The sequence below is a fragment of the Lissotriton helveticus genome, chromosome 3_1 (assembly GCF_964261635.1).
Source record: "Lissotriton helveticus chromosome 3_1, aLisHel1.1, whole genome shotgun sequence".
Taxonomy (NCBI): Eukaryota; Metazoa; Chordata; class Amphibia; order Caudata; family Salamandridae; genus Lissotriton; species Lissotriton helveticus.
Window position 1 is genome coordinate 330672599 of NC_136061.1, and position 20495 is coordinate 330693093.

At 49.0% G+C, this 20495-nt stretch overlaps 1 protein-coding gene across 3 annotated transcripts in view; it reads left to right on the forward strand.

Annotated features, from left to right (window-relative positions):
• CTNS (cystinosin, lysosomal cystine transporter) overlaps window positions 1-20495 on the forward strand; it is a 385893-nt gene that overhangs the window by 101668 nt on the left and 263730 nt on the right. The gene's annotated exons all lie outside the window — the stretch shown is intronic.

Genomic DNA, 20495 nt, shown 5'->3' on the forward strand with positions numbered 1-20495 from the left:
CCAATTTATGGGGTGATATCCGTGTATCTATTATGCTGTCCTCCACTGGTTTTACCATGTGCATAATGAATAAAAAAAATTAAAAGTAAAATTGATGTGAAAAGGCCTGAGCCTCTTAATATTATGAATGTTTATTTTTAAAAATGAAAAGAATTACGTGAATGTGCACTGCATCTTGCACATCATCATTTCACCAGTGAAAGAAAGCCTAAAGAATGATTCTGTAGACTAAAGATGTGTCTTCCTTTTGGCTTTGCTTTAAAAGTTGCTGATTGTACTATATAGAAAGAAACCAAAGGTCCGAAGTTTGTAGTTCTGATCGCAAATACTGATCTCAATTTGCGACCAGTATTTCTGTGCGCAGATAGTTTTTTTCCCTCAAACCAACTTATGTACAAATAGGTCAGTCTTCAAAAAAATTATGCAGAATGGGATTTGATCTGATCTATATCATTAATATTTATGAAGTCGGTTGTATATTGCAACTCACTGAAATTGGAGAAAATCACAGGGCTGATGATTGTGATTGTAAGTAAAGTACCAGTTCTTAGGATATGTGGCTGTAGATACACATGGTCCTGTATGTTTGTATGCTCCCGTCATCTAGTGATGGACATAGATGTTTGCAGGTTGGTTTTCTGCAAAGAGCTTTTTGAGTCTATTGTGACTCTACCTTTAGCCCACGAGTCAACAGGATATAAACTTCAACTTAGGTTGTTTTTTTCCACCATCTGGTTCAGATGTTTGCATTTCTTTGTTGGGACCTTTCAGGGGTGTGGAATTTAGTAAAATATCTACTTATCCATAGGGCAGGTTGCTTCATAAATCTACCTGTCCTATAACAAAATCCACTTGTCCCTTTGGTGCCTTGTAGTGCGGCGACAACTTATGGCACCAATCTCATTAAATAAGAGTTCTGATATAGCCTCTCTGATTATGACAGGGCTCATACCATAGTATTGTTTGAATACTTGCAATCCCCTTATGTTCCCACGTTTCTGAAGATCTACATACAGGGGCTGAAGGTAGTGGTATGCAATAGCTCCAGGGTTAGAATAACCTTTAGAGTCTGTGCAAACCTATTCACTTGTATGTTTTAAGTGTTTTCGACAACTCTTCTCTAATCGTTTCCCATACTGAGAAATGTTGGAAATTTACTCCTGACAATGGCAAACATAAACCTTCTTCCAGAGTTGGGAAAAAAGTGGTTGGCGGGAAAGTGAACTTGCTAACATTCAGATTTTCGCATGAGCAAATCTACATATGCATGTTTGCTCATGCTAAAATGCAGTTCACAAATACTTTCTAGGAGTATTATTTCTTGTCCAACTTCTGTAAACTCATGAGAATTCACGAAAGCCAAATAGCTGCACTTAAGTGCAAGGACATATACCATGGGTGCCCTTTTGAGACTTTCTTTAATAATTGGGCCCCTAATGTCGTCTGGCGTTGACCATGACTTTTTGCGTTTATTAAAATTCTGTCTCTCTCTCTATCGGCTTGCTTCACTGTGACTTGACTGCATTCTGCTCTTACACAAGGAGGATAGTGGCACACAAAGTAGTTTTGTTCAGTGCCAGTAACTACTGTGGCAGTGTGTGTTTTTTGAAACCATAACAATTTATGCTTTTTCCACTGTTTGTTATAATGATGAGGGCCCGGCAGCTCCCATACCAATAAGGTTTTACAAAAACCATGCTAAAACAAGTCACACCTTGACAAAACTAAAAAGCTGACCACCAATTTCAGACCTACTGACTTTGCCAATGCTTGTTTATTTGTGTTTGCCATAATCCTATTGAAACAGGTTACACTGATTTTCTCTTACGAATATTTTTGGGACATACTAGCATGCATCAACACATGTTACTATTAAATGATACTGCAAAGAAATGGTACCTGAAATTTTACAGTAATTTAGCGAAATGTTTTCTTTCATGCTTTCATTTTTTATCAACATTTTATTTTGAAAGCAAAGAATCATCAATCTTGCTTTCAAGCTGCTGCAAATATTTGCATCAAATCAGAGAGTATTCTGGTAGTATTATACATAGCCTCATATTGCTAAACTTTGAAAAAGTGTGTTTACATTTTTATACTGGGCCCACTGCCAGTAGTGCAGTCAGAACTTACAACATTTACTTAGAGCGCGCACCCTAATAATAAAGGCTTTCAATTAATGTACCATAAATACAAGTTTGAACAGCATTAACATATGGACAAAAATATTACCTTAACTGCAGACAGTGCTCTTCCCTGATCCATAACGCTGTGCTGCAAACTGGTAGCCAAAGGGTTTTGGCTGCAGGGGTTTGGACCTACTTGTCACACGGACACAATACACATGGAAACGTGTTGCCCTTGACCCCAAACAATATGTTCTGGGCATTAGGCTATAGGAATTCTACATCCCTGGTCCTTTGATGCTAGCCCTCGTTGCTTCTATGCCAGTGATGGGAAAACTTCACTGCCTATCTTCAGTAAGAGCTGTTGAGACCTCAATTCCAGCGACCCATCATTGCCAGTCTGAGAAGGAGAAGACCAACCTTGAGGATCTTGAGGCAGCTTCTTCAAGGAACCAGGCTGTGTTTGGAGAATAACTGCCGGGAGGTGTTGCAGAGAGAGCACCCTTTTAAGTCTGCTCAATTGCAACTTGTGTTTGTCTACCCAAACACAACTGGGCTATAGGCTCGGTGTGGAAAGTGTTTCAGCAGAAGACCATCCAGCACGGTTGCGGATGCCACTGGACATACCATAAAATGCAGCAAGAGTCCCCCAAGATGCTGTATCTGTTCAGGCCAAAGGGCCTCCTCAGCACTAAATTAAAAGACAAAAGAAAATCCTCAGCACACGAAAGTCAAGCCATAGTAATTCTTGTTCTTTTCTTTTTATTCCTTCAGTCTTCAAACAGCCGACATGTGTTTCGTCGTCACCATCAATTCTGGGTGGGGTAGGAGGAGGGGTCTGCCACTGACCCAACGGCAGTCCAGCAGCCATCACAGCAACTCTTGTACAGTCTCCTCCAAAATATGGATACAATCTGACAGATTTCCCGGAGGCTGTGTTCACGGGGATTTAAGGTCCCACTTGTAGGAAAGTGCCTCATTTTGCATGGTTGCACCACCATTTTTGCCTGATATTGATGCTCTATGACTAAGTGCTCTATAGGTCTATGTTCTCCAAGCAGAAGGCTAAAGGAGGAGTGAAGACATCTATGCATTCTCGGAGACAAGGTTATCTCAACCAACAGCCCTTTCAGGACTTCAAGCACCCAGTTCCTAAGGCAGGGGTTGATACCACGTTAATGGAAGAGACAAAGCGGAGAAGTGGCTCCAGTGGGGCCACCTTTACCTCTAAGCAGTAACTTTCCTGCCATTCCCCATATCACTTAACACCTGTCAGGGGAAGTTTCAGATTATTTCTTCCTAAATCGGAAAGAATAACCTCGAAAAGGTAATTGCTTTGTGGTGCAACAGGGATCACTGCCTAAAGTCCTAAACCACACAACCAAGCATCCTCAGAAGCGACCATTTTAGATTGCTAAAGAAGGAAGTGCAGGTGCTCTGTGCCAAAGAGGCAATCGAGCTGGCGCCCTCACATCAGCGCGGTGAATCAGTCTACTCCCTGTACTACTTAATCTCTAAAAAGTATGGGATTCTGCAGCCGATCTTGAAACTCTAGCCACTAAATCACTGCATCCTATAAGAACACTGCCACATTACTACTCTGCAGGATGTCATCCTGCTGCTTCAAAAAGGAACTATATGACAGCCCCTCAACATCAAGAACGCCTACTTCTACATCCAGCTAAACCCTGCTACGTGTGCTTTGTGGTAAGTGGGCAACACTACCTGTTCAAAGTTCTTTCTTTCAGGGTCACTACGACCCTGAAGGTGTTTATCAAATATCTAGTGGTGGTAGCTATGGACCTGCACAAAAATGCCATTCATGTCTTTCCTTACTAGACAACTGAGTGATAAAGAGCAAACGCCAGTGCCTGTTGTTTGTACAGCCCAAGATTCAGCACATTCTTTTATAGTGAAACAACAAGAACGTGTTGCTGGGCATGAATTTTCTAGACCTACTTCTGCAGGTGACATTTGCCACGGACATCTCACCCATGGGGTCGGAAGCTCCCCTCTACTACTTGACTGTCTAGGGCACCTGTTTGCTGCAGCAACATATTTTCCATATCAACATATTCATATCAATCAACTCTTTGTTAAGTAACGTTTTAATGCTGGGTTTATAGTGGGTCTGGTGTTGTGGTAAGCGCTTACTTTTGAAGGAGTTTCAGCGTTATTAGAGCTTTGCTCTTGCTGTGCGAGCCGATCCAGGAGGCCATATTGACTCAAGATTAGGAAGCTGGGGCCTTATTTATGAAAAGTGACGCATCGCTGCGTGAAAACAGCGATGCGTCACTTTTCACTGCGCTCTCCCTGCGACATGATTGATGCGTCATATTTATAATATGACGCATCATGTCGCAAGGAGTTACAGATACGTCAGTATTTCTGACGTATCTGTAAGCGCAAAAGTCACGCATTGCTGGGGTGTGTCACAAAAGTGAGGCAACTCCAGCAATGCGTCCTTTCACATGGGGAAAGCCCCATGTGAAAGGGCTTGCGTCAGTCTTACGCCTGCTGTGCGGCAGGCGCAAGATTTTTACGCAACAGCGTCCTAAAAGTGACGCAGTGAAATCTCATAGATTTCACTGCGTCACTATTACGAGTCTATTTGCGTGTGAACGCCCCCTTTGCATACATTATACCTGACGCAGGTATAATGTAGCGCAGGGGTTTACAAAGTGATGCATCTACCTAGATGCGTCACTTTGTAAATATGGCGCAACAAGGCGCATTGTTTACGCCACTGGTGCGTCACAAAAAGTGACGCACCGGCGGCATAAAAGGCACGCACGGCCTCATAAATGAGGCCCAAGGCATTTTTACCCGGAGTCAGTGGTCCCGCTGCTTGAGTAGGGGATGCCCTCCCCCAATAAGAGCAGCTGCGTGGACGCTCCTCGGTACTCTGTAGGCACACCATAGGCAAGGCCATCTGCACCTACACCGCACTCTGTACCAGGCATGCTGCCTAATCAGCTCGCTCTCAGACCTCTGATTACATATTCTGTGCTAGAGCTACGCCTCCTTTCCCCTAAGACCAGCTGTAGAGGTGAGTCTCTGTCGAAATCTTATACTTTGCTGCACGTTTTTGATCAGTGTGACGCACTGCTCCCCTGGGTGGATAGTGGCAGTGCGAGATCTCCTTTTCAGATCTCTCAGAGGAAGAAGGTAGAGGGCCAGGCGGAAGTGCAAGCTGCTCTTGTGAATGTGCGGTCTCTACATAAAAACGTGCTACATATTTTAGACCTGCTCTGAGGATACGTTGGATGTTTTGTTTTTGATTGGAACATGGATCACTGAGTCCTCGGTGCCTGACATACATTGCGCGCAACATTCCTGAAGCCTATGCTTTAGTACATTTAGCTAGAGTATGAAATAGAGTGGGGGTGTGGCTATCATTTTTAACCATTATTTTAAATGTGCCGCACCTGAGCTGACTGACCTGCAGGGGGCAGAGACTCGGGGCTTTTGTATTTCAGTATTGGCTCAAATCTATAGCTGGGCCCTTGATTTATCGACCCTCAGGGTAAGCAGGAGAGTCCCTTAACTCTTGTTGCATGATGTTATGGCTAATTACCTTTTTTAAATGTTTAAATTTTACAGTATTGAGAGATCTCAAAATACACATAGATAATGCAGTAGATGTGCAGAGCAGGACTCTTGTAGAGAAATTGACTTATCTAAATTTAAAGCAATTTATCAATCTCCCCACTCCTCAAGCGGCCATACCTTAGTCCCTCTTGTTTTCTAATTATAAGGTTGGACTAAGGGATATTAAAAACAAAGATTGGTCTGATCATTCTAGTATATATTTTGAGTGGGGTGTTGAGGACCACTTCCACAGGAGATGTTTGAGGAAGTCAAATCAAACATATCTTTATTCTAATTTTAATGCAAATTCATAAAAGATACAAAATACAATAAGAACATATAAAATCCACGCACTATAAAATTCAGACCAAAAGTGCCTTACAATTGGTTTTAGAGAAAAAATATGTAAAATAAAAATCGATAAAACCATGCAGTATAGACATGTTTAAAATAGTAAAATCTTAAAATACTACTGGAGAAATTTGCAGAGAGGATCAAAGTTATACCATAGCATTGCCCCACGGCCCTTTCAATTTTCCTCGTAGCGTAGATTGTCTAAATGGGTTAATGATTTACACCTACATAGGGCCATTTTAATAAATGCAAGGATCGTGCATCATGGAAGATGTTGGGATTTTTTTCCAGAAAAGTTAGTGCCATGTAATGGTAAATAATACCCTATTAGACAGGAAGAGGGGGGAGCCTTCTAATGTCACTGTAAAATGTACAGAACAACATAAAGGGCCCTATTACGATGCGGTCGGCAACTGCTCCGATTGTCGGTCGGAGCCTTTCCGACCGCATCGTAATATACTTGTCGAATTCCTTTCCGACTGCCTCATTACTATGGAGGCGGTTGGAAAGGAATCCGAACGATCATTCCGACTACAGCCCGTCCGCCAGCCGGAATGCGGCCAGTAATCCCAAGGGCGGCTCTTTCCCCCCGTGGGATTACAATGTCAGGTTTTGGCAGCCTTTCCGTGCCTGCCTTTCTGACACAGAAAGGCTGTCAGAACTCAACTTTGGGGGCCCAGCAGGGACCCTTTGGGCGCACGGCCTCTGGTTGGAGGCCAAGGGGGCACCTGAGGTGCCCCCCTGTTGATCCCTACACTTTATGACAAGCACCTTGAGGTGGCTACCAGGGGGTGCAGGAATGAACTGCACAGCCTATTTTACAATGGGAGAATGCATTCCGGCCGGGAATATATGCTCCTATTGTAAAGTTTAGGAATGCGACCGAACAGTAATCGATCGCATCCTAAGTAGTCAGTCGGCACCGCTGACCGGGTGTCGGTCGGTCCCATGACCAAGACGATGTCGGGTGGAGGAACGGCTGTCCGACATGATAATAGGGCCCAGAGTTTGATGTTGATTGTATTGCCTTCCCATCGCACGGGCATCTAGGTAAATTCCGGGGTCACAAATCAGTTTCTGGAAAGACCACTAGATGATGGATTAGCTCTAGACGTAATCTAGTCAGCAGAAATGTATCATCATTTTTTTTTACTCCAACCATGTAGTCTTGTGTTCCCTGTTAAACATGACCCACATAGTATCTCTGAATTGTGGGTTGTGTCTTTTCCTGGTATTCTCCGCAAATATTACTTTTCCATATTAGAATAGTTTTAATTTATTTTTTGCTATATTTCAGGATACTATTGGTTTCTAGGGGGTTCAAACTTTCCCCTAATTCATATAATAAAGATCTCACATTCTGCTACCACAGGTAATGTTTATCTAGGTTCAATTTTAAATCTCTATTCTCCATTAAATTAACAAAATTGTGAATGAACCGCTGGAGGCCATTTGCCGTCCTGGAGATGAGTATCCAGTCATCCGTGTAAAGCAAAATAGGAGTGAAACGTGCACCAATTCTAGCGGCATCAGCTCCTTCCTGAACCCAAATTGTGTGTCTGATAGAATATCAATTTCCTGGGCCCAAGTTTCCAGGCTCGCCAGAATCACTCACCCATTCGTTTCATTGCAGAATCTAATAGTGAAATGGGACAATAGCACCTGGTGGACCCCTCTGCCCTCTTTTTTAAAAATTGGGAAGTCAACCTCGTTTGGACAATGGTCCAAAGTTAAGGGCCTGATATTGAGTCGTTTTTAAGGAAACTCTACTTCCTGCATGATTGTGCAGTCAACTATTTGTTACAGTATAACAAATACATTAGTCCCAATGAAAATAAAAAGTCTCTTTCCAAGTCTAGACGACTTGTGCCTGCTCCATGGTTAAATCATGGGCTATGTGACATGCCAAGCGGCCTTCTTTGGTCATCAACTTTCTACTCCAATAGCAGTTCTAGAGGAATTTTCAAAATAGTAAAACACTGTCTCAACCCAGTTGCTCTTTCTCAGGCTTTAGAAGTTTCTGCCACCTTATGTGGGAAGTTAGGTGACTTTTTTGAGGAAAAGATCACTAAAATTATTCTCAATTTGAGGACCGATTCCCTGATGGAAAACTTGGAGAAAAATCCATGGATTCCAGCTAGACCCTCTGTGAACCCCTATGTGAGAGTTAGCTTGAATATCTTTGGAAGAATCTGACAGGCCATCCGTTCTTGTAAATGTGGTTCACCTGATGATCCATGTCCCCTATGGGTTTTGAATGCTAGTTCGAAGGTGATCAATCCTCTTATGAATCAACTATTCAACAGTTCTATTCAACCAGCCACTGTGCCAACTAGTTGGAAACAGGCTAGACAAATTCCTTTTTCAATAAAACCCTTGGCAGATTTATCAGTGCTTGCTAATTTCAGGACGATTTCACTTTTACCAGCGATGCCTAAGAGGTTGGAAAAACTCATTAATGAGCAGCTCTCCATGATCAGCTTTTACATTACTCACAGTCCGGATTCAGAGCACTATATAAGACTGCACCAGAACTAGTGGAGATAACGGGTTTGAATCAAGTTGGCACTTGATATGGGGAAACAGGCTGCGTTGATTTTACGCGATCTAACCGCTGCCTTGGACATAGTGTTTCACTCTATTCTCCTCCAGAGACTGCAAGACATTGAAGTCCGAGATTCTGCTATGGCATGGATTGGCTCTTTCCTCTCTGACAGAGGCCAACCTAGCTAAAATCGCGAACATATCACCTCTTAAGGTTTCAGGGTGCTGGGGGCCGTCGGGGAGATTAAGTGAGCGATTGCCCTGTCACATGATGCTGAGCTTAGCTGCTGCCGGTGCAGGGGATTGAATCGTGACCCTCTGCTCTGGAGTCAGCCGCTCTTTCTGCTGCGCCACACTACCCCATGCCTCCTCACTGGGCCATGGAGGTTTTTTGGCCAAGGTGTGCCACTGCACCCCCCCCCCCCTACAGCCACTGTTGCCCAAAGCTTAGGTGTAAAAATCAAATGCTAGTTAACCGTAGGCTCTCAGGTAGTGGCAGTAGTTGGTTCCTGCTTTGGCTCTTAAAATCTGTAAGAAATTTCTTTATCTGCTCGCTTTCCAGGTGCACAAAATGGTGATACATGATCTTATAACCTCACTAGTAGATTTTTCCAATGTGCAGAGCTTTTTATTGTACAGGCCTTGGCTACCTTTCTGTGAGGATTACTCACTATCATCTAAGCAGAACTCTTCAATCCTCCCGATGGCGGGGTAGGTCTGGTACAGACAGTCTAGTGGAAAAAAAAGAGTGGTTCGTCTTTTTCCCATCTTGCTGCATGGGTGTTGACCTCCCTTCCTCCATGTCTGCGTGCAATGAAGGAGGTGAATTGTCTTAGGCGATCACTTAAAACCTGGATATTAAAGACAGTTTTTTAGTGCGGACACTATTATGAGAGGGTTCGGGTGAAGGGAACCCTTTAGTGTCTGTACACTCTTTAAATCCTTGATTGATTGACTAATTGGAACATTTTGCAATCTATCTCAATGCTTTTTACAAACTCATTTGAAGCTAAATATTTATAAAGAGAGACTATATGACGGAGCTGTATTACCTACATAAACCGGTGTTTTGTTATGAATGTTTATAGAGCACACTAATTACCCATGAGGGTATCCAGGCACTTAGCCAGTTGGTAGGGAGGTCAAGGCACAAGTGACTTACATGGATCCCACCTTACTTAGTAATGTGATATGCCCTCTAAATGCTTAAGTATGGGAAAAACAGTGTCCTCACATTTATGTGCCTTAATGTTATGTGATACAGACTTATAGAGCTCGCTGAGGTTAGTACTAATTTTAGAACTGAAAAAGAGTGAGAAAATGACTCCTCACTGTACAAAAAGCCAGGTCTTTTAGACTTTCCTGAATGGAAATACATCATGTATCTTGCACAAGTAAACGGAGGAAATCCATCTCCTGAGGCGGAAGCCGGGAGAACGCTAGTTCTTTAATGTTAAAAAATTGATTGTTTATACTGTGTTTTTACTTTCTTACGCTCTCCCTGGGCACTTGTTCTTTTGACACTCACCTACGGGCCATCCCCGCGCAGCGGATCGTATCGATGCTGCGGGTCACTACATTCTTGCCGCCATTCCCCAGAGGCCACTGGCTACGCCCACCACCAACAGGCCCCGCTCCCCCCCCGCCAAAGGCATTTAAACGCGCTGACTGCTAGCGCGAGCCAGAGGAAATCCATCTCCTGAGGCGGAAGCCAGGAGAACGCTAGTTCTTTAATTTTAAAAAATTGATTGTTTATACTGTGTTTTTACTCACTTACGCTCTCCCTGGGCACTTGTTCTTTTAACACTCACCTACGGGCCATCCCCGCGCAGCGGATCGTATCGCTGCCGCGGGTCACTACATTCTTGCCGCCATTCCCCAGAGGCCACTGGCCACGCCCACCACCAACAGGCCACGCCCCCCCGCCAAAGGCATTTAAACGCGCTGACTGCTAGCGCGAGCCAGAGGAAATCCATCTCCTGAGGTGGAAGCCAGGAGAACGCTAGTTCTTTAATTTTAAAAAATTGATTGTTTATACTGTGTTTTTACTTACTTACGCTCTTTCTGGGCACTTGTTCTTTTAACACTCACCTACGGGCCATGCCCGCGAAGCGGATCGTATCACTGCCGGGGGTCACTACATTCTTGCCGCCATTCCCCAGAGGCCACTGGCCACGGCCACCACCAACAGGCCACGCCCCCCGCCGAAGGCATTTAAACGCGCTGACTGCTAGCGCGAGCCAGAGGAAATCCATCTCCTGAGGCAAAAGCCGGGAGAACGCTAGTTCTTTTTTTTTTTTTTTTTTTTTTGGGGTGTTCAAATCTGCTTTATTGAGGAAAGTACAGTAGGATACACAGCTTGAGGCGCCCACAACCCGGAGGCCGGCAGCAATAGAGGAGTAACAATACACAGCCTTGTAGCCGGCATCCCGGGGGCCCGGCGGCACATTACAGAGATATATAGCGTCTCAGCAGCGTCCGGTGAAGCAGGCCAAGTAAGGATGAGCAGCAGTCGAACAGGTTTTTTGTGAGCGAGAGAAGAGTCTCACTACTTTTTTGTAGTATGGAAAATAAGAACCAAAAGAACATCCCAACGAGGTTACAACTAAGCGGTAGTGCATGACTGTGCGATGATAATGTATGGTAGTGGTGTAGTGTGGCGGCTCTGCCAGGTGCTGTCGTGTGGGGAGGTGACTGTCCCGGGCTCAAATTCCTAGTATATTGGCAGTTCGTGGGGTGACAGTGCCAGAATCTACGGAGTATGCAGGATAGTTCTCCCCAGAGGGGGGGGGGGGCCCTTCGTCTACATGGCAGGGAGGGAGCATAGGCACAGGAAGGGGCGAGGGGGCAGCACTGTTTAGGCAGGGGCCATTCGCTCTACGAGGAGACAGCAGGGGCAGAGAGGCCCGTCAAGTGGAGGAAGGCAGCACGCTTCTTCCATGGTCACGAATCAAAATGTAGTAAAAAAGGTTATTGTGATTGGGAAGTGGTAGGCTCATCGCCCGATTGCGCATCATCGTCTGAGCGTTTAAGCAAGTAGTGTACCAGTGGATCCCAAATGTTCCTAGGTCTACTTGTGAGAGGCAATAATTCAGAAAAAGTGGTATGTTGGTCTTGGCAATATGTTAAGTCAGTTAGCCAGTCTTTGAACTTGGGCGCTCTGCCTCTGCTCCAACGGCAAGCAACACGTCGCTTGGCCAAGAGGAATGCTATGTCGGCGAATTTTCTGCATCCCTTAGATAAGTGCTTGGTATATCCAAGGATGGCTACCAGAGGGTCCGCAGGAATCTCCTCATCCACCATCTCCGCAACAGCCTCGATGACCTGTCGCCAGTAGTCAGCAACCTGGGGGCAGGACCATGCCAAGTGGAGAAAGTCAGCATGTTCGGTTCGACATCGTTCACAGCGGTCACTATCGGCCAGCCCGAACCTGTATTTCCGGACCGGTGTGTAATAAATCCTCTGCAGGAATTTATAATGTATAATTTTCAACCTGCAGCTGGCAGAAATGCGGGAAGTCAATGTACAGCAGTACTTCCATTGGTCGTCCGAGACATCAGTGTCGAGTTCCGCTGACCAGTGCGATCGGGCAGCAGAGATCGGTAAAGGAGCAGCTCCGCGATATTGGCGGTAGAGCCCAGAGACCAAATGGGTCCCATCCTGTGACTCCAAAAGGTAGTGTAGCGGTGGCAAGGTCGCAGGTTCAGCAGGGTAATCGGGAAGGATGTCTCGCATCCCAGCGCGCAGTCGAATATAGTAAAAGAGTTCAAGGGGCGTGTGTGCTTGCGTTTTGAAAAAAAGATCCGCCGATTTGAAAAGTCTGTTGTGAAACAGATCTCCCCAGCAGGTGATATGGAGCTTGTCACAGAGCTGCCGGAACCCCAGTTCCGATAACAAGGCAAGCTGCGGGTGATAGGCAAGAGGAAGTCTAGGGGAGTAGGGCAGTGTGCAGTGCAGCCGCCGAGCGATGCGTCTCCACGCATCTAGTGTGCAGGAGACCGAGGTATTCGAAGTAGTGATGGAAGTCTCGGGACAGTGTATCAGGCCGTTCAACGGAAGTGGGTGTGCTATCCAGTCTTCCACCGCTATGTGTGGCATGAAGGGAGTAGGAGCCATCCAGTGGTAGGCAAAATGCGCTTGTGCGCACAGGTAGTATGCTTCGAAATCAGGGATGTCGAAGCCGCCTTGGTCATAGGGAAGGGTCAATGTGGACCATTTTAATCGGGGGGATTTGCCACCCCAAAAGAGTCTGCGCAGTTCCGCGCGGAGTGTCTTGAAAAAGAAGGCACCAGGGTAGTAGGGGATATTGAGGAAAAAGTACAGGAAACGGGGCAATATTACCATTTTTATGAGGGAGGCCCTGCCAGCCATGGAGAGAGGCAACGTGATCCACCTATCGACGGAGGCAGCCAGTTTGGTTATGGCTACTCCATAATTGGAGCGGAGCGTCTCATCCTTATCTCGCGCCACACGGATCCCCAAGTAGCGAAGATCATCTCGGCACCACACCAACGGGTAATCTAGTGGGAAGTCGCGTATCGCATCAGTAAGGGGAAAAAATTGCGATTTAGACCAGTTGATGTGAACACCCGACATTCCCCCAAAAAGGACGAACTCACGAAGTAGGGGGTTAAGGTGTAGATCCGGGAATTTGACGTATAGTGTGATGTCATCCGCATAGAGGGACACATCGATTTGCCGCTGCAAGCATTGTACCGCTCCCGCTCGGTGTAACTGGCGCAGGCGGCACGCTAGTGGTTCAACCGCTATAGCGAATAATAGAGGCGAGAGCGGGCAGCCCTGGCGGGTGCCTCTCGTAAGGTTGATGGGTGGCGACAGTTTCCCATTTATCAGTACTCTCGCCGTGGGATCCGTGTATAGGAGGCGCACCCAGGCTAAGAACAGTTTAGGAAAACCCATGCGGGCCAGGACCGAGAAGAGGTAGGGCCATTCGACAGAGTCGAACGCCTTGGTAGCGTCCAGGAAAACAGCCGCCACGGGGACATCAGGATGGACCAAGCGAAGCAGGGAGAAAAGGGTGCGGAGATTATGGGAAGTAGACCTACCCGCCACGAAGCCAGATTGGTCGGGCAGGACAACTCTAGTCATGAGCAGTGAGAGTCTCGTGGCAAGAACCTTGGCGAGGATCTTCACATCACAGTTTAGAAGGGAGAGTGGACGGTAAGAGTCACAGGAGGTGGGTTCCTTACCAGGTTTCAGGAGAGAGGTGATAACCACCTCGCGCATAGAGCGGGGTAATACCCCATCAGCTAATGATTCGGTGAAGACTTCGCTAAGCACGGGTGCCATGATATCAATATAAGCTTTGTAGAATTCGGCTGGGATGCCATCGAGCCCCGGGGCCTTTCCATTTTGGAGGGACATAATGGCCTCGCGAACCTCATCGAGCTCGAAAGGCGCTGCAAGGAACTCCCTATCGCCATCGCTGAGCCAGCAGAGCGCTACTTCGTTCAAATAGTCAGCGTATGGAGCATCCGCCTCCGCCTTGGATGTGTATAGTGTCGAGTAGTGCGTCGTGAAGGCAGTGAGTATCGCATCCGATTCTCTAGTGACAGCGCCAGTCTCATCAGTGAGCTCTAATATGGTGTTGTGTTCTCGTGGTGTACGCGTGAGTGAGGCCAGCACTTTACCAGGCCTATCCCCTTCACAGTATCTCCTGGCCACCCAATGTTTGCTCCGGTATTTCGCCTCCCTGGCAGCCTCTTCCTCATATTTGGACAGTGTGTCTCTAAAGGCTATCTGTAGGTGTGGGTCATCCCCCGCCGCCATTTGGATCTCTAGTGTACGCAGCTCTCCCTCTAGTGTGGTGATGGTACGTAGAATATCTCGCAGGACCCCATGGCTTTTGGAAATGCAGAAACCCCTTATAGTGACCTTGAAAGCCTCCCATATGTGTTCCACTGACTCCACTGAGCCCCTGTTCCTAGGGAAGAAATCCCTAATCTCCTCACCCAGCTCTGTGCGAAAAAGCTCGTCAAGAAGCATAGCGGGGCCTAGCCTCCACTGTGGTCTCGGACTGTCCCATCCAGGAGTCCGGAATTGCAGTCTAACAGGGCTGTGATCTGAATAGGTTCTGGGCAAATGGTCAACTCCCAATAGTTCCTTAGTGATGTCTCGAGTTACCAAAAAGTAATCCAAGCGCGCCCATGTCCCGGTGTGAGGTGTGAAGTGCGTGCCCTCCCGTCCGTGGGGATGTAGTTGTCGCCAGGCATCGAACAGACCACCTTCCTCCACCGCTCCCTCCAAAACCTCCCTGGCTCGGGGCTTGTAGGAACTAACACCATCCGCTCTGTCCAGGGAGGGCGCCAGCGCCAGATTAAAATCACCACCCCAGATGACATGTCGTGCTCCGATTGAAACAATTTTACCCCACAGTGTGGAAAAAAAGACAGGTGAGTCAATATTCGGTGCATACATTGAGACAAATAGATAGGTGTCACGTCCCACCCTACCCCACAGCAAAACATACCGCCCCTCCCTGTCCACCTCCTCCCCAAAGCGGTGGAAAGGCACGCCACGGGCAACAAGTATCGCCACACCCCTTGCATTTGACGAATAGGAGGAAAATGCGCGGGTCCCTGCCCATTTCAGTCCAAATGGGGTGTTTCTGCGTATGGGCATGTGTGTCTCTTGCAGCATAGCAACTTGTATATGATGTCTATTTAAGTAGGCAATAACATTCCTGCATTTCCTAGCATCGTTCAACCCCCGAACATTCCATGAAAGACATGTCAGTCGCGCAGTCGAGTTCACAGCGGCCATGGGCATAGCGACAGTAAAGAAGAAGGTGCCCAAGTGGGCCAAACCATGAATCCACACCCGCACCCGAAGAGCCAAGTCACACACCAGGCTAGGAAATATATGCACAGTCCATGCAATGGTAACCTCACGAAATCCAACCTCCCCCCACCCATCCCAGCATCCCAAACATGCCAGCAGCCATGAAACCCCCAAAAACGACCCCCCCTCTTTCCCCTCCCCCCCAACTTCAGAGAGGCAAACAGCCAAACAAACAATAAGTCAGCGGGGAATACCCGACAGGGGTACATCTGAAAGTGCGCGCTGCCACTATCCGGCCCATAGCTCCAATCTGTACCGCCCTCGGTGGAGTCTAGGGCCGAGAGAGTGGTCCTTGGTATACGTTACCACTGGGGTGCAATGTCCAGAAAGATCGCCGCTCATGTATCTCTCCATCTCCCAAATGGTGAATCAGCGCCAGCCAGCGATTAGGTACGTTGCAGTCGTAGGTCGAAGTATGTAAAGGCCATTAGTCCTCATGGTGCTCTGGAGGTAGATCAATGTTCTCTAGTTCGTCCACAGGTGCATGGTCGTCCCTGCGTGCTCTCCGGATCGACTTAAGGAAATCCTCGGCTTTCTGCGGGTTGGTGAAAAAGCGTTGCTTGCCCTGGTGAGTAACTCTCAGCTTCGCCGGGTACAAGAGTGCATAGTCTATTTGAGCCTCCCGCAGTTTCTTCTTCACTGGAAGGAATTTGCGCCGCTCATCCTGAACCATCGGCGTGAAATCAGGATAGATGGAGAATGTGATGCCCTCAAACCTCAGTGATCTTTGTGTCCGGGCTGCTCGGAGGGCCGTGTCGCGATCACGATAATTCAGAAGACGAGCAATTATAGGTCTCGGTGGTAGGCCAGGTTGGGGCATAGGCGCCAGGGAGCGATGGGCCCTCTCCACTATGAACTGGGATGAGAAAGCTTCCTCTCCGATTGAGCCCTTGAGCAATTTCTCCACATAGAGCTCCATCCTGCCCGTGGCAGTGGACTCCGGCACGTTAGTAATGCGAATGTTGTTCCGGCGGCTTCGTGCTTCCAAGTCCTCATTCTTTGCCGCAATGATGCGGAGGAGGTTATCCATTCTCGCCAACTGTGTCGCGTGGGACGCGGCGGCGTCAGTGTTGTCGGAGATTCTTTGTTCCGCAGTTGTGAGGCGTTCCTCATGGCGGTCCACTTTATGGACCAAGGCGTCCAGTCGGGCTGTGACGCCGTCCACCTTCTCCACCACGGTAGCGAATCCTTGACGCATTTCCTGTATCAGGTTGGTAATGTCCGCAGCAGGGGCAATAGGTGGGGCAGGTTGTGGAGGCGGCACGCTGGGCCCCGGGTTCATCTGTGTCGATGTAGTGCCCTTACGAGAGTTATCGAAGCTCAGCTTAGGCTGGCGAGTGTCAGGTCGTCCCATGGTAGTGACCAGAGGCAAGTGAGAGTTCAAACAGAATAGGGAAGGTTGAAAGAGCAATGCGGGTGATAAGCAGCCAGTTGCAGGTCAGAAGGGCCTCAGGCTCGGAGCGCTGCAGTGTCACGCAATATGGACGGTGCCACCAGTAGCGCCACGTGTCCACCGAATGCACGATGATAGTGGCCGCCCGTTCTGTCTTGGGCACTCAGCCGCAGCCTCAGGAACCTGCCACGCAGTATCCAGGTAATGTGAAGGTCGAGGCACCTCGACGGGTTGCAGGGTCAAATCCAGGGAAGCCCCACTAGACACCATCGGGTGTAACGCGACTCACCGGGCAGCGCCTTTGAGGTATGGCAGCCAGTCACCCCGAGTGCAGCCTCCAGCGCTTCCAGCGCTCGAAGGTCGCGCAGCGCCGTGCAGGCAAGCAGAGCGGGAAGCGACAGGGGGATTCCGCACAGATGGGGCAGCCCCGGCCGCCGGTCGATGATTCTGGTGGACAGCGCCGCGCAAATCTGGGCTTGCGGCGCTATGGAGGACAGGCACGGCGATCTGGCAGGGCCGTGGTAGCAGGCGTCCCGGCAGGAGCAGTTCTCCCTCTGTACCGGTGAGGCGTCGTCTGGGAGGAGACCCAACGCGAGTTTGCAGCAGTCGCCTACCTGCTCAGCTCTCACCGCACGCCGGCTCAGAGGGATTAGGCAGGCGAGGTCTCAGTGCGGCCTGGGCGCCTCGTGGCAGGCCCCGGGGTCGCGTAGCTGTGGCGGCCGAGCGCCCTCCTCATGCAGCTCCAGGGCAGGTGTCGGGCAGTTTTCGGGAGCCCGTATCTCCGGCCCTGAGGATCGCAGCCACGTCAGACTTGGGACGAGTGTAGGGAGCACCTTCTGGATGCAGAATCCGGTCTCTCGGAGGCAACACGGCACCCCGTGGCGTAGGATTAAGGCAGGATTAGTGTCCAAGGAGCGGGAGCTGCTGGTCTAGGCAGCCATTCCGCAAGCGCGCCCTCTAGCGCCCCCCTAGTTCTTTAATTTTAAGAAATTGATTGTTTATACTGTGTTTTTACTTACTTACGCTCTCCCTGGGCACTTGTTCTTTTGACACTCACCTACGGGCCATCCCCGCGCAGCGGATCATATCGCTGCCGCGGGTCACTACATTCTTGCCGCCATTCCCCAGAGGTCACTGCCACGCCCACCACCAACAGGCCCCGCCCCCTCACCGAAGTCATTTAAACGCGCTGACTGCTAGCGCGAGCCAGAGGAAATCCATCTCCTGAGGCGGAAGCCAGGAGAACGCTAGTTCTTTAATTTTAAAAAATTGATTGTTTATACTGTGTTTTTACTTACTTACGCTCTCCCTGGGCACTTGTTCTTTTAACACTCACCTACGGGCCATCCCCGCGCAGCGGATCGTATCGCTGCCGCGGGTCACTACATTCTTGCCGCCATTCCCCAGAGGCCACTGGCCACGCCCACCACCAACAAGCCACGCCCCCCCGCCAAAGGCATTTAAACGCGCTGACTGCTAGCGCGAGCCAGAGGAAATCCATCTCCTGAGGCAAAAGCCGGGAGAACGCTAGTTCTTTAATTTTAAGAAATTGATTGTTTATACTGTGTTTTTACTTACTTACGCTCTCCCTGGGCACTTGTTCTTTTGACACTCACCTATGGGCCATCCCCGCGCAGCGGATCATATCGCTGCCGCGGGTCACTACATTCTTGCCGCCATTCCCCAGAGGTCACTGCCACGCCCACCACCAACAGGCCCGCCCCCCCGCCGAAGTAATTTAAACGCGCTGACTGCTAGCTCGAGCCAGAGGAAATCCATCTTCTGAGGCGGAAGCCGGGAGAACGCTAGTTCTTCAATTTAAAAAAAATGATTGTTTATACTGTGTTTTTACTTACTTACGCTCTCCCTGGGCACTTGTTCTTTTGACACTCACCTACGGGCCATCCCCGCGCAACGGATCGTATCGCTGCCGCGGGTCACTACATTCTTGCCGCCATTCCCCAGAGGCCACTGGCCACGCCCACCACCAACAGGCCCCTCCCCCCCGCCGAAGGCATTTAAACGCGCTGGCTGCTAGCGCGAGCCAGAGGAAATCCATCTCCTGAGGCGGAAGCCGGGAGAACGCTAGTTCTTTAATTTTAAAAAATTGATTTTTTATACTGTGTTTTTACTTACTTACGCTCTCCCTGGTCACTTGTTCTTTTGACACTCACCTACGGGCCATCCCCGCAGCGGATCGTATCGCTGCCGCGGGTCACTACATTCTTGCCGCCATTCCCCAGAGGCCACTGGCCACGCCCACCACCAACAGGCCACGCCCCCCGCCAAAGGCATTTAAACGCGCTGACTGCTAGCGCGAGCCAGAGGAAATCCATCTCCTGAGGCGGAAGCCAAGAGAACGCTAGTTCTTTAATTTTAAAAAATTGATTGTTTATACTGTGTTTTTACTTACTTACGCTCTCCCTGGGCACTTGTTCTTTTAACACTCACCTACGGGCCATCCCCGCGAAGCGGATCGTATCACTGCCAGGGGTCACTACATTCTTGCCGCCATTCCCCAGAGGCCACTGGCCACGCCCACCACCAACAGGCCACGCCCCCCGCCGAAGGCATTTAAACGCGCTGACTGCTAGCGCGAGCCAGAGGAAATCCATCTCCTGAGGCAAAAGCCGGGAGAACGCTAGTTCTTTAATTTTAAGAAATTGATTGTTTATACTGTGTTTTTACTTACTTACGCTCTCCCTGGGCACTTGTTCTTTTGACACTCACCTACGGGCCATCCCCGCGCAGCGGATCATATCGCTGCCGCGGGTCACTACATTCTTGCCGCCATTCCCCAGAGGTCACTGCCACGCCCACCACCAACAGGCCCCGCCCCCCCGCCGAAGTCATTTAAACGCGCTGACTGCTAACTCGAGCCAGAGGAAATCCATCTCCTGAGGTGGAAGCCGGGAGAACGCTAGTTCTTTAATTTAAAAAAATTGATTGTTTATACTGTGTTTTTACTTGATTACGCTCTCCCTGGGCACTTGTTCTTTTGACACTCACCTACGGGCCATCCCCGCGCAACGGATCGTATCGCTGCCGCGGGTCACTACATTCTTGCCGCCATTCCCCAGAGGCCACTGGCCACGGCCACCACCAACAGGCCCCGCCCCCCCGCCGAAGGCATTTAAACGCGCTGGCTGCTAGCGCGAGCCAGAGGAAATCCATCTCCTGAGGCGGAAGCCGGGAGAACGCTAGTTCTTTAATTTTAAAAAATTGATTTTTTTATACTGTGTTTTTACTTACTTACGCTCTCCCTGGTCACTTGTTCTTTTGACACTCACCTACGGGCCATCCCCGCAGCGGATCGTATCGCTGCCGCGGGTCACTACATTCTTGCCGCCATTCCCCAGAGGCCACTGGCCACGCCCACCACCAACAGGCCACGCCCCGTCACCTCCGCCCCTATAAACAATGTGTCTCCCCCGGACGCGCAGCGGACGGGCGCAGCTGGCGCGCCGTCAGCGCACCAAAGGCGCGCCAAAGGCAAGCCCGTCTGCGCCCGTCCGCGACCAGCCGGGACCTGGGGCCACGCACCCTGCTCCCGCTCTTACCTATATCCCAGCTCAATTGCTCTCTTTAAACGCAACTCAGTCCATTGCCCCTTCCCTGCTTCAGCG